This window comes from Vigna unguiculata, chromosome 6, assembly GCF_037176805.1.
Source record: "Vigna unguiculata cultivar grain cowpea cultivar isolate G323 ecotype 2 chromosome 6, ASM3717680v1, whole genome shotgun sequence".
Lineage (NCBI taxonomy): Eukaryota > Viridiplantae > Streptophyta > Magnoliopsida > Fabales > Fabaceae > Vigna > Vigna unguiculata.
The window spans coordinates 8,142,767-8,158,074 of record NC_140797.1 but is presented as its reverse complement, the minus strand read 5'-3'; the positions used below and the strand labels follow the sequence as shown (position 1 = coordinate 8,158,074).

General features: G+C 30.2%; 1 long non-coding RNA gene across 1 annotated transcript; it reads right to left on the bottom strand.

The window, feature by feature from the left end:
• Positions 1-9,847: 9,847 nt before the first annotated feature.
• On the bottom strand, positions 9,848-14,995 carry LOC146885467 (uncharacterized). Its single transcript, XR_014995794.1, has 3 exons — positions 14,697-14,995; positions 12,873-12,996; positions 9,848-10,052 (listed from the first exon to the last, which is right to left on the bottom strand). It is a non-coding gene; the product is annotated as an uncharacterized LOC146885467 (long non-coding RNA).
• Between the last annotated feature and the right edge of the window lie 313 nt (positions 14,996-15,308).

The following is a 15,308-nucleotide window of genomic DNA, read 5'->3' as shown; positions in this document are numbered from 1 at the left end:
ATTAAGACTCTCACTAAATCTTGTCGATAATTTTTGTTTTGGAGTTGAGATTCTGAGAGAAAAAAAAAATCCAAGAAACTCTTGCATAATCCTATTTTATTTAGCTTTCATCATATTGGATACTTTTTTAAGAAACTTTTGCAAGTTTTATTTTAATAATATCTTTTAAAATTTACACTTTTATAACTTTTCATTTACAATTTAAAAATTAATTTAGTTATAATTAATATTAAAATAGTGTTAAGGTCATATATTATTAATATTGAAAAAATGTTTTTTTGCTTTTATATATATATATATATACATATATATATATATATATATATATATATATATATATATATATATATATATATATCGTGTAAAACCTTTAATAGGTCACGTGTTGCATAAAAATATCTTTTCAGATGTATATGCTCTAAATAAAACTTGCAAATGCTGTGAATAATAATTATCTTTGCACTTTTTATCTCTTTCCTCATCACTTTATTCCTTGCGACGTGTGCATTAAGATGGGTTTTTGTGATTGTTCCCTGCAAAAGTAACATATATCCACAAGTTTCTTGGAGTAGCATACCATAGTAGATAAAGGTGGAATTATTCAATAAATAATAAAATCTATTATCTCTAAAGCATCTTTTTCCGGGCTAGGCTCACTCACTACAATATTAAAATTGAGTGTCTTCGAAAATGTATCTACCTACAATAATTTCATTCTAAAGTAAGTGTAAAAAATCATTAAGTTTTAAATAGGTTGATCATAGGTATTATTAGAAATTTTGATATTTTTATAATCCAAAGCCTTTATATAATTTGTTATCATATGAAATATCATTAAAAAACAAAGATAAAAAAATACAAAAAACAAAAGTGATGAGACCACAAACCTATGATAAAAAAATAATCCATGTTTACGAAAAAAAAATGTAAAAAAATAAATGGTGGCAAAAATATGAAACCACTTATGGTGCACCCTATGCGCAAAAGCAAAATAGCTAATTTATTAGCACAATGATTACCCTCACGAAAAATAAGAGAAACCTTAAACTACATATCACGAATAAAAGACAAACAGTTGCACCATCTTCCTCTTAGATCCCGAAATACGACTTGTTGATCCACAAAATCTTTACAAATCAAAATAGAGTCAGTGTCCAACTAAATTGGCCTAAATCCCTCTTTAAGCATGCTCTAAAATGTAAATAGCCATGATAAACTAACATAAAGATAAGTTTGCACCCTTAAAAAGCTAAATTATTACCGACATATTCTCCTCGATGTCCTCTAAAAATTCAAGCACATGTAGCCAAATCAGGACAACCTTGATTTGCACCATCAATATTCACCTTTAGCCAATTACTAGATGGAATTGGCTAGATCATTTTCTTAAATGAAACCACTTTGCTCTCCTAAGTACGAATTTTAAAAAATTTCAACACGAAAAGATCAGAAACAAAGTTACTCATATGTTGCTTTAATTTATTTTCAACCATACGCACCAACTCCTTAATCTAAAAAATGGTAGAGGTATATGAAATAGGAACATCAAATCTACTACAATTATGCATCCTCTAAATCATCCAAATATATGTTGTAATTCCAACAACCTTAATTATAGAAACTAAAGGATTATAAATCTTCCTCAAAAACTAAAGAACCAATTCAAGAGATGAAAACCTCAAATCTTGAAAAAGCCTCTATAACCACTTCCATAAACGAGAACATAACATTTGAAGAATAAATGAGAATGAGATTCAACATCATGTACCTCATAAAGAACACATAGAACATATAGAAACACCTCTTTTTTGCACCTTCAAATCAATAGGTAATCGACCATATAAAAGCTTTCAAAGATATAAAATTTTGATGGCAGTACTACATCTAACGAAATAAATTTTCCCCAATCAACATACGCCACATCAAAAGAATAAAAATATTTGGCAACCTTTTGAGAGAGCACACCAAAGCATCCAAAATCCAATTGGGTACATCATCATCATTAATAATAATCAATTAAGAAAAAAACATATAAATTAGCAACAAAAGAAGGAAAACTCCAATTTGTACCTGTTCAAGCATAATTAACAACACTTTCATATTACAACAAGACATTTTACAATGGGAAAGTGACAAATGTATCTATTTTTGTGCATAAAATTGAAGCCATTAACTATTAAATATTTATACACTAAAGGTAATATAGAGTTTACAAAACACAAGTGTCATTGAAAAAATAATTTATAAATTTAGCTTTGAGTTATGTATTTTTCTTTTAAGATTATCTTATGAATTTTTAACATTCATTATCCATGTATCAAGTATTACAATAGAAAATAAATAATCACATGAGAAGGGTGACTCATTTAGCATTGAAGTCAATATCAATATAATTATGTTCATAACAAGATCAAACACACTCTAGTTGAATAATTTATGTGTACTATATCTATAATGTACCTAAGTACAAATGAATACAAGATACAAAGTAACATTATAACATTTTTTGATAGATTTATATTAAGTAAAATCAATCAAAGATAAATACTTATTAGTTCATTTTAAGCATTTTACGCTAACAATCATCAGTTTCATAAGTTAGGGTAAATTTATTGCACACAAAATTGTATAACAATGTCGTGTTGTAGTGGTGCAAGAACTCTTCCTTTGCATTTCACCATATGATGTCTTAATCTATATATTTAGGTTATCATTGAAACATGGATATCTCTATCCAATAATAACTTATGTGCTTAATACTTCAAATAATCAACTACATCAACATATAATCTCAGATATGTGATTTTAAAACAATTTGAATAATCATATTATACATCTTTTTAATTGGAGTAATCAAGTGAAATATGAATATTCATAAACAAAATAATTTTGAATCATAGAAATAAATTTTAGCATATGGTTGTAAAGATGGAAAAAATGACTCACCAAGTGGATATAATTAAGAAAGTATCATATATGCTCTTCAATAGACATATACCAATTCACTAAGCAAATTTAGCAAATCCATTTTGTACATTGAAACTTCTGCACAATTATCTCATAACTAGTTTCACTTCCAAATAATTCAAATTGTTCAACAAGCCTAAAATGTACTAGTTAACTCATATGAGGCCCAAATTTCATATAATAACCAATATTTCTTAAATTGTTTAAAACTCCTTTTTAGTGCAAATCAACACACAAATCAATTTCACAAATACCTTACTCAGGTGCAACAATTATAATATTCTCAAACAAATTGAACTGTATTGAATAGGGAATTATATTTATACAAACTATATGTAGTGTAACCAAATTGAAAATTACATGAAAATGAAAGAATCAACCAAAAATATTGATAACATTTAAAAATTTATATTATGCCTTATAAGCAAAACCAATAATCGAGCATAGGTAAAAGAGAAGAATAACTATCAAACTTTAGAGATAAAATTAATGAATAAGGCAGAAGACAAATACCAAAGAAGTCTCACCAAACACATAAAGATCTCATTAATCATAACCTTCCAATAAAATGTTTTTTTCATTTTTCCTTTGTGTTTCTCCTTATGAACCCATCCTTAAAGTTTTGACCATGTCACTTTCATGCATAACTATCTTCCTCACCTTTTGCTGCACTGCGTTTTACTACTTCACTTGTTAGGCTAGAAGGCTTTGGTTTGGACCTTGATTCGAGCTGCATGTTACAATACTCCCCCCCTCCCCCACCCCACCACTACCAAATGCACACTTGTCTTCAAGGTTGAATTGAGGATAAAATTATCTAGTAGTCTCCAAATCCTCTCAAATAGCTTCATTAGAATCAATATATTCTCACTAAATTAGATTTGATGCACTTTCTTAGAGTGACAAATGATGGTTTGATAATTGATGGCTTTTAGTAGTTGAACTACAGGACCAACTTCATTGGTTGTAAAATGCAATGATACATTTGTGGATTTTCCTAAGATTTTTTTTTTCATAGTGAAACATGAAAAATTGGATGAATATTGGTTCTATTAGACAAAGCTTAGTCTAATTGACTTGAATTGTGTTTGATAAAGAATATAAGACATAACTTCAAATTTGATAAATGTATTATCAAAAACACCTTTGATATCATTATTCAATAGTGAAACATGAAAAACTAGATGAATTATGGTTGTATTAGACGAAGCTTAGTCTAATTGACATGAATTGTGTTTGATAAAGAATATAAGACACAACTTCAAATTTGATAAATGTACTATCAAAAACACCTTTCAAATTGTTTTTTGCAAATCTCCCTTTCTTAGATTAGTTACAATTAAATAACATGAAATATATATAATATTAGGGAGAGAAAGTATTTACTCTTGATGGTTTTATAGTTACAAATACTACACTACGTCCAGTTCTCAACCAATTTCATTTTTCACTAAACAAACTAACGCTACAAAGATACATATGAGTATTGTGTTACATCAGACGTTGGAAAACCTCATTAAACGAGCTTGATAGTAAGTAGGTTTTGATGATAACAAAATCTATAATGAAACAAGAAAGATAAGTCATCATATTATTCTTCCAACTTTGTTAAATATGTTTAGAATATATTATAAGATAAGCACTGGACATAGGAAAGGCTAGTTATGTCAAAGACCCTATTAGACATTCATAAATAAACATTAGACGACCATGTTCTCTATTGTGAATATGTATTCTTGTTCAACTAATGTTTTTTGAATGAGTGAAAGTAAAAGCATAAGTAGCACAAAGAAAGATGAAACTTGAAGTCTGAAGCAAACACGAAAGAAAGTGAAGCTTAGACAAGCTTAATCTGAAGTGTTGAATAGAGGAAACACGAGTTGGACCAAATGACTCAATGCATAAGACGACCTAATTGTACTAGGTTGTTAGGTGATTAAGGCCACGAGATGACTCCAACTATGCAGACTCAGTGAACTCAGTTGACAAGATCGTTGGTTAGAAGAGTCAAAGAATTGAGGCAACACATTAGACTCCTACAAGTAGTAGACGAGTCAAAGCAAAGTGTTAGACAAGTGAATGCAAACACATAAGGCACTAAACGAGTATCAATGTTAGATGAGTCAAATTCAACTCATCAAGTTGAATTTTGAATATCTCTATTAGATGGGTAGTTCCATTACGACCTTAATTGAAGAATGACTAGAAAAGTTAAAGGAACACATGCATTAGACGAGTCAAGTTTAGATGCACGAAAGAAAAATATCAAGTTACAAGGTGATGTAAAGACCAAGTTTACGTTGATCAAAGAAATTTGAACGATGAAATACATGATCAAATCTAACTAAGTAGATTGCGAAATAAGGGTAAATATTAAAAGATATTCTGATTGAAAATTTGATTGAAAAAACTATCTAAGTTGATTGAACAAATATAATAGAAAATATTCTCTGATTGAAGATAGTTAATGGTGTCAAATATTTATCAACCAATCACGAGAAAGATGAAGATTCTACAAATCAGAGACTGTAAGCGAATCTCCAGATGATTAAAGCCACAAGGTATTATATTTGAAATTCAAATTGTTGAATGGCTAAAAAAAGAAATGAAGTGATAATTCACAAAAAGCAATATCGAGAACTTCTAGATGAAGAAAAAAGACATTGAAGATATGTTAAATTATGCATCAACTGTTAAATAACACAACACGACTATATGTACCAAGACCTAGATTATGAAGACAAGACAAATTCGAGAGAAAATATTGAAGTGTTGAAAAATTATTGGTAAGTGTCTCTTAAAAGAGAAACAATATTTCTCTATTTTGAAAAAGAAATTGGGTATTAAATTGAAACAAATAGACTGGGGACTAAATTGAAACAAATAAACATATATGGGTACTAAATTGAAACAAATAGACATATGTGGGGATTAAGTTCAAATCAAGACAATGACACTTGGCAGGTACCTTGCCACGTGGCAGTACCTTGTCACGTGTCACTAACAATGCCACGTGTCACCAAGGATTTGACATGTGGCAAAGTTTTTAACAAAAAAATTCAAAAAAATTAAAAAACCCAGAGGCTGACACGTGGCATGTCGTTAATGGCATTTGCGAAAAACTAACGGAGTGTACTACATTGATGCACAATTTCGAATTTGGGTACTCAATTGAGACAAACTTAAAAGTGGGTACCATTTTGAAATTTTGAAACTAAACTGGGTATGTTCCGAGTAATTAAACCTAATAATAATAATAATTATTATTATTATTATTATTATTATTACTAAGATTAAATATGTGTTTAATTCCTAAACTTTAATACGAAATTGAAATTTGTCCATGTTTAAAATTTTGACATATTTTGATACTCAAACTTTAAAAATAATGAATATAATCTTTTTAATTCAATTATATTTTTTTTACGTATTAAATGTGTTTCATGCTAGTATTTGAGTTATTAATACTTTTTAACATATTTCCACTTTAATATTTACAAGAAAATACGTCTGATGTGTTAAAAATTAAAATATATCAAAATTAGATGAGTTTTAATTTAATTTAAAGTTTAAAAGCAAAATATATAGTTAACTATAATTAATATTATTATGATAATAGTAGCATAAAACTTTGATGTGAACTATGATAGGAGAAAGAGATGCAAAAAAGGTGGAGGAAAACGTTAAAAAATGTTTCTAATGTTTGCGGTTGGGAATCCAATTGAGATGAGAATTAAGCAAAATGCAATGACAAGTTTCACCGAATTGTATAGCAGTTGGTGCAATTAATAAGGACCACTTACCATGATTTCGATCTTTTCCATTGTCGGCAACAATTTCTTTCTTATAATTTTTTATTTTTCTTTTAAATAAATGTTCTCTAACTACTAACAAATATACCAATGGGAAGATCATTTATTTATATTTTTTTTTGGTTATCTTCATTACATAACTATAACTTCAACTCAAAATTGTCGATTAAATCATAGTGCAATCACTTGCAAGTTGGTTAAATGTTGTTGATTAAATCACAGTGCAATCAGATACAAGTTGGTTAAATCAATTCAATAACCGAAAAGTTTTATTTGTCATATTACTTATACAATCAATCTAATTCAATACTCCTTATTATGAATATTAAACTTTTTTTTACAAATTTTATTAATTCTTATTGACTTAATAGCTTTTTATTTTTAATTTTGTTCTCTAAAATGAAGTAATTTTTTTGTTAAATTTGTAATGATAATATTATTATTATAATAGCATGTGATATTTATTATTCGTGTCATGTTTATTTTATTAACATCAACTTTAATTAATGATGTATTATTCATTATTCATATTATTTATTTATTACTATTTTTTATTATAACATTGTTACTTTCATAACAAATGATGGATTGCTTTTAAAAAAAGTTAAATCAAAATTTAAATATTTAAAAAAATGGGATAAATTAAGAAATTATCATAATGATAAAAATAAAAAATTTATTCAAAAATTTAAATTAAATTAATGATGTTTTGTATTACTAAATATTATATATAGGTTTTCTATATAATTGTATAACTTTGTTAAAAAATATAAATCAATTACGGTGAAATTTTATATAAAATAATATTTTCTTAAAATTTTGTATATCCATAATAATTTATAAAGAATTTTTTCCTTTAAAATTAAAAATATAAAAATATATAAAAGAATATTTATCTAACATTTTTTTATTTTACATTTAATTATAATTTAAAATAAAAATAAATAAATCAAAATATTACAGGAGATTCTGGTATAATTTTATATATATATATATATATATATATATATATATATATATTATATTTTCACTATTATTAATATTTTTTTAAAATATATAGAGGTATGAAGTTTCGCTTTTTCAATAATTTGTATAATAGGGTTCAGCTTATTCAGACCGAACCAAAAACACTAGTTTAATTTACTGGTGCGAATCCAACTAATAAAATTGATTTGGCTCTAATTTTATTTTATAAAATCTTTAATAGTTGATATATTTAACATATTCTTTCTGGTAAATATATTATTAATTATTGGACAAATCATGAAGCCCTCCTCCCCTTTTTAATTAATTGATAATAGATCAAACGTAAGTTTTTTTAAAGGAAAATTTGAACAACCCCATAAATATATTGACAAGCTATTAAGACTATGAAAATGGTGATCACTCTTAGTGAGATCTCACTTTTTAATTATATATATATTTTTTAAAATTACAAGGTTTAACCCAAGATTTTGTTTAATAACAGAATCCAGTGCGACTTGAAATAATGATATGTCTGTTTATTTAGGGTGACTTTAAGTTAGACAAAAAGATAATATTATTTTTAAAATAATTAAAGGAAAAAGTAAATTTGTATTAAAGAGAGAAATTAAAAAATAATTTAGCGAAAATTAAATGTTTGTGGAAGTGTATTCTTACACGGAAGGTGGAGTGTTGGGATGGGGGAGCCTTACCAAAGGGGATCTCTATGCCACTAAGTGTGTCGGTTGGTATCCCATCTCTCTCTCTTCCCACTTCAATTATTTCTTACTAAATGCACAATTTTTGGATACCACTCACTCAATTAATATAAAACTAGTACTACATTTCTCACTACAAACAAAACTACTCAAATGCAATGAACTTTAAGATCATGATCTTTCATACCACCATTTTTTCCATAGCTTCTTACTTAATGTTCATCACAACCAATAATACTATGTACTTTCTCTTAAGGGTGTTTCTAACTTAAAATAAGATTATTTAGAAGCTATTAGAATGTCTTCAAAGTCATAGAGAATAATTTGAAAATAAGAAATTGGCGTGTGAATACATTAGTTTGACTATAAAAAATAAGAATAAGAAAACAATTTATCAATTTATCTTTATACTATTAATTTTTTCTTCTAACTTTCTCATTTTACAAGTGTCTATGGATAAAATTATACAAATCAAATTTCATGATATTGAATAAATTATTCATCAATTTAGCTATGATAAGTATAATCACAGTAGAAGAAAAAGTTGAATTATGATTTAAAATATTTTAAAATTTTTGTAAAATATCATTTGATTTTTCATATATCAAATAAGAGTGTCAAAACGGGCCAACCCAGCCCGTTTCAACCCAGTCCCATTTTGGTTTGCCCAAAACGAGTCAGGTTGAATTGGCCCGCCAAAGGAAAATGAATTACATCGCTGAACCTGGCTTGCGCGTTGGCTGGCTGGTCCACCTGCTCTGTCTCTTTTTTTTCAACCTTTTTAATGAGGTCCAAATTTCGTAGTGGAGGCCCAAATAACCTATAATCTTTTTTTTTCAACTTACTAGTGAATGAGCTACTTTAGTCTAATAATGAATATATATTTTAATTATGGTATTAAAAAAATTGAAATTAATGTAATGTAATATAAGTTGGTGTCGATCACCAAAAGGGTTCGCTGAAATAATAAGATTTGAAACTACTATACGATATACATTAAGTGTCTTCATCTCACTAACATATTCAAGCTTCAATTCAATGTCAAAAACACAATAAAGCAACAGATTCAATGATCAAAGAAATTTGATTAACAAAAAAGACTACACAAATTAACCAACTCATTTCCTGCATTTGTCAGCATATGCAAATGCTTCATCTTAAAGTACCTCAACCTTCCCTTTAGTGTCTGTACTATAACAAACGACATATTTTTCCAGTGGCACACAAATATCCTCATATGCTAAACCAAATAAATAATGTTATCTACCTCACTCAAACATTTGCTTCTAATCAAGAAAATGCACTCCCTCCCTCATAACTAGTATACCTTTTCATCTGTTTTCAAATAATTCAGAGTATGTAGTATACAATATTCATACTATGCAGTTATGCCACACAAAAACTGAAATTACAAGCATAACAAGAGTTCATATTGGTTGCACTATATCACAATTATAACAACTATTACAATAGCAACAAACTTAAATAAGGATTATTCAAATATCCAAATGTGCAGAATAATATTTATATAATCAAATTACAAAAAATTGTGGATCAATGTTGGCTAATAGCTCATAAGGATCCACCAGGCCTGTAAAAAAATAGTACCATTCAGTGTCAGATAATTTATCAATGCACCAGAATCTATCAATGTATGAATGAAGTGGAACAGACCAAAATGTATAAGTGCACCAACTTTCTCGGTAACAATACTTATATGTTGTTCAAAAGGACTACAACTCTTCTTAAATGACAACAAAAAGACTCAACAGTTTAGGAGCTCGACTCCATCTCAACAGAATTAATTGAAATAATGAAAAAAAATTACAAATTGTTGCAGGCAATATATTTTCCAACATAATGTATGACTACATGTAAAGAAAGACAATAAAGTCACACAAGGTAAGAGTAAAAAAAAAGTAACTCACATGAAGAGCGTTTGACTTGATAGAATCAATTGAGAATTATGTTGTTGACAAATCAATATGCTTTTGCTTTAGGAGAGGGGAAGTGTCATTCTTGGAACAGTATTAAGAAAAAAGCTTGTACAATTTTTCTTTCATGTTTTATAACTTTACTTCCCTAGTAAGGGGGTCTATCTTCTCACAGTAATATCCCAATGTTTGCAACTTCATCCTTGGGTCTAAGATTGCACCAATGCAAGGACAATGTTATACTCATCTCAATATTTATCAAACTTTACCATCATCCTTTTAGTTATATCTTCGATAACTTGATCTTCATCTTTCATGTTCCAAACTTTTAAAAAGTACAAGTTTAATGTAGGACAATTTGAGGTAGAAATAATATTTGTAATCACATAAAAAGGTAACAAGAAAACACATTTTTTTTAACTCTTTTCCATTTCTCCTCGGACAAGCAATACTTATAATTCTCATCAACTAAGTGCAAACTTGTAAACGCACGTTGATATTTAAGGGCCATTTGAAGCATTAAATAAATAGAGTTCCACCTTGTAGAAACATCTATACACAAAGTCGTGTTGGTAGGGGGAGCTACTTCACCTATAAATGAAGAATGGTTTTGATAATGTCTACTAGATTAGAATAGATAATAGATTTGGTCTAGTTAGGTTGTGCATTAGGCTAATAGTTTATCTTTATCAGATGTAAATCAAGCCTGCACCAGGTTGTGAATTAGGCTTGCATTGTGCTGCAATAGACCACTACACTCTTGCTTGTGCAAACATGAATGGTTAGTTGTTTAACTAATGGATTAGCTGTGAGTATTGCACTAAGGCAGTGAAAATACACTCACGATAATTGATTAGGTAAATTGCTAATCCATTAATGATAATAGAGAACTCTGTATAAAAGCTATTTTTAAAATCTGTTTTAAGGCTGGAGAAAATAGACAGATCACTGAGATTCCTTCTGAGAGACAGCCTTCTGAGAGACACAGAGATATTGAGCATTCTGCGATATCATTCAAGTGCATATCCAAGAAGATTGATAGTTGATTCTACCATGATGGGTCTTACTTGAATCAAGGAGCATATTGTCAAATCTGCACAACTTAGGTGTATTCGTTTCTTGATTCTGTTTATTGTATTTCTGATTATAGTTGCTTCATTGTGTGAAGTGTAGGTCTAGGTGCAATTGTGTGGATGCATTGCTCCTAGGGGGAGTTCTTGATTGGGAAATCAAGTTCTTGGACTTTTAGGGTCTAGAATTATATAGGTGTTCTTGTAATTCTTGGATCCTATCTGTGTTAGTGGAATCCTCCTACGTGAGTTACTTAGGAGAAGACTGGATGTAGATTCATCTTGAATCAAACCAGTATAAATTGTTGTGTATTGCTTCTTTCTCTTCTTTTATAATCTTTCTTGATTGAGTTAAAACAGTCTATTAACCCAGAACTACGAAATTGATTAATTGAGATTTAAAACTTAAAGACTTCTTCAAGATTCACCTTAAACCAGAGAAAAGCTCATTAATCAATTCAGATCCCTTCGTGGTTAAGATAATTAGACAAATCTGTTTTTAACAATTGGCACCAAAGCTGGTTAATCACACGCTAATCGATTAGAAAGATCTTGTTATGTCTAATACATCTCAAACCTTTGCAGAAGGGGCATCCATTAACAGGCCCCCTCTATTTGCTGGGGAAAACTATCCATTCTGGAAAATTCGAATGAAAATCTTTCTTGAATCAGTAGACAAAGGGGTATGGGATGCAGTGATGAATGGACCTTTTAAACCAATTAAAATAGTGGATGGAGAGACTTTTCATAAAGAATTCTCACAATGGACCCCTGATGAGAATAAGTGGGCACATTATGATGTTAGAGCCAAGAATATTATATCTTCTGCACTAACATTGGATGAATTTTACAGGGTCTATGTATGTGAATCAGCCAAAGAGATGTGGGACGTCTTGGAAGTCACCCATGAGGGCACGAATGAGGTTAAAAGAGCAAGGAATAATACTCTCATTCAAGAGTATGAAATGTTCAGAATGAAGACTGGGGAAAGCATATGTGATGTACAGAAGGGATTTACACATATAGTAAATCACCTCTTCGCTCTTGGCAAGACCTTTGACAAAGAAGAGCTCAACATCAAGATCTTGAAGAGCTTAAACAGGACATGGCAACCCAAAGTTACTGCTATTTCAGAATTTAAAGACCTCACTAGCATGAACATAGCCACACTCTTTGGGAAACTGAGAGAACACGAACTAGAACTTGGAAGACTCAAGGGAGAAGAGGATGGAGAAAAAAGGCACACAATAGCTTTGAAGAGTGCTATAAAATCTGCAACAAAACAGAAGAAAGCAGATTCTGCAGATGACTCCAATGATGGAAACTCTTTGGCCTGTGCTGAAGATGAAGTAGAAATTGAAAGAGAAAAATGAGGCAGAGAAGCACCTAAAGAAAAAGAAAGCTTACATTGCCTGGGAAGAAAATGATTCCAGCACATCCAGTGAATCTGATGACAGCACTGAAGAGGAAAATAATATGTGTTTGATGGCTAAAGCAGAATCATCCAAAAGCAGTGTGAGTAGTTTCACATCTGAACATAAGGAAAATAATTACTATGAACTGCTTGATGCATTTAATGAACTGCATAAGGAAGCTACAAAACTGCAAAAGTCAAATAGCAAGCGTAAAGGAGAGATTAAATGGCTGGAGGGTAGGATAAAACAGTTAGAAGAGGAAAATGAGAATCTAATAACTTGCTTGGAAAAATTAGAAAAATCTGAAAAGCATCCCAGGTCCAGATGTAAGTACTGTCCAAGACAGCTAGAAAAGATAGAGTACTTAATGAAAACCCTATCAAAATTCACCCTAGGAAGACAGATGCATTATCCAAAGTCAAAGAAAATATTCTTTTCTTAATTCCCAAATCATGCAAAAATTCATTTATTTTCTTTTACAGCTCAAAGCTAGTGTGAGGTGGACAGAAGTGGGAAACGTTCAAAATTTTACTGCACAATTTCCAATTTGTGTCAACATAATATGCTGTCAAAGCAATATAACCCTCACCAGTTATAGAAGTTCACAAATCGGATGTCAAACAAATCTTATTTTTTATTTTCCTAAACTCTTTCATATGTATTTTCATAATATCACTCTTTATCGTATTTCTAGAAACTAAACATGCATCAGGATTCAGATAACTTATCCAAGTTCTAAGTGCTTCATACTCAAAAAATTGAAAGGTAAATCGTGTTGGATAAATAAATTGGAACACAACTTAGGGAAAACATTGGATCTATTTTTCTAGCTTTTAACTTTCCTTGCTCGTCCACTATCATTTGCCTCACATCTTCAAATTTAAGTTTACTACATTTCTCAATGTGACACTTCAAATGAGAATAGCCATACTTTTTACTCCCAATATTGCATTTTTGATTGCACCCATTACACTTTGCCTTCTTTTTTCCATCATCTACAACCCCAATCTTAGTGAAATAATTTCAACAATCAAAAGTTGTTGACTTATCAATTTTCTTATTAGAAAATGATTTTTTAAGTTTAACACTCTCATCCATATCCTCTTCAACCGCATCAACATTCTTAGATTGATGATGAACATTCTCAGTTTTATGATCAACACTTGGAGGAGGATTAGTATTTGATTCATCCATTATATCTTACTAACCACCCCAGGTTCACTAAATCCTAACACAAACAAACACAAATAGCATAACTCAGTAAAAAAACATAAACAAGAACCCGAGCAGCAAAGCAACACAAACACCAACACTACTGTGTACTAAAACAACAACACTTTCAACACAAAATTGTGTGCTAAAACAACAACACTTTCAACACAAAACATCAATAGTGTGAGCTCCAAAAAATACAACACAACAGAAATAAATGACATCCTAAATACATACATCTCAATAATAACAACATACATCTCAATAACAACAACAAAGATCTCAATTACAACAAAAGTATTATAGTACTTGATCCAAACAAACAGTCCAGCAATTGTTCATCTCAATTAAAAGGAATGGCTCGATATGGTTACCATACCTCCAATCCAAAAAAATGGTCACCAGCTACAAAATTCAATTTGAGGAAAAATTGAAGCAATACCAGCAATCATAGAATGGCTCCAAAGTGGGGGGAAATTGCAGCAAAAACAATTACACATAGACTTTCAACTCCAATTAGGGGAAATGAAATTTAGGGTTAGGGAAATTCCTCCTTTACGCTTACAAATTGAAAAATGAGGAACCAACAAATTTACGAACAAACCTGTCCGCAATGGTCTTGGTGGTCAAAATTGTCCCTGACGTCGCAGTCTAGATAGCTCTACATAACTACGTTCGTTGCGTTCTGTCATTGCACTGCCTTCATCGTGGCCAACGATGTCTCGTGGATGACGGAGGAGGATAAACACCAATGACGGCAATGGGTTTGTGAACATGAAGGCCTAAATGGGGTAGTTGAGATATGTTCTGCGATTCACGATTGTGGTTGGTAGTGGAGTGGGAAGGGGTTCTTCTAATTTCGCGACAGAAAATGTCTAAGACTGTAAGACAAGTTGTGCATAAAGCAACTAAGCTAAATCACTACACATGTTGCCCATGGTTTTTAGAAAGTAAATCGGGCTACAGGGTGACCCGTTTTGGCCCACAAACTGGCCTGTTGGGTTGGCGGGCTTGACGGGCCATGTCGATACGGTTCGCAGGTTGAATTTTCTGTCTCTAGCCCGTGTTTTTGTGGTCGGGCTCAACCCTTTTTGACATCCCTAATATCAAGAGCTTTTCAATAACTTATTCGTAAAACTCTTCTACTTTCATTCATTAGTGCAATGTGATAATATGCAAAGAAAAAAAAAAGGGAAAAAAATTTACGTTGTATTCT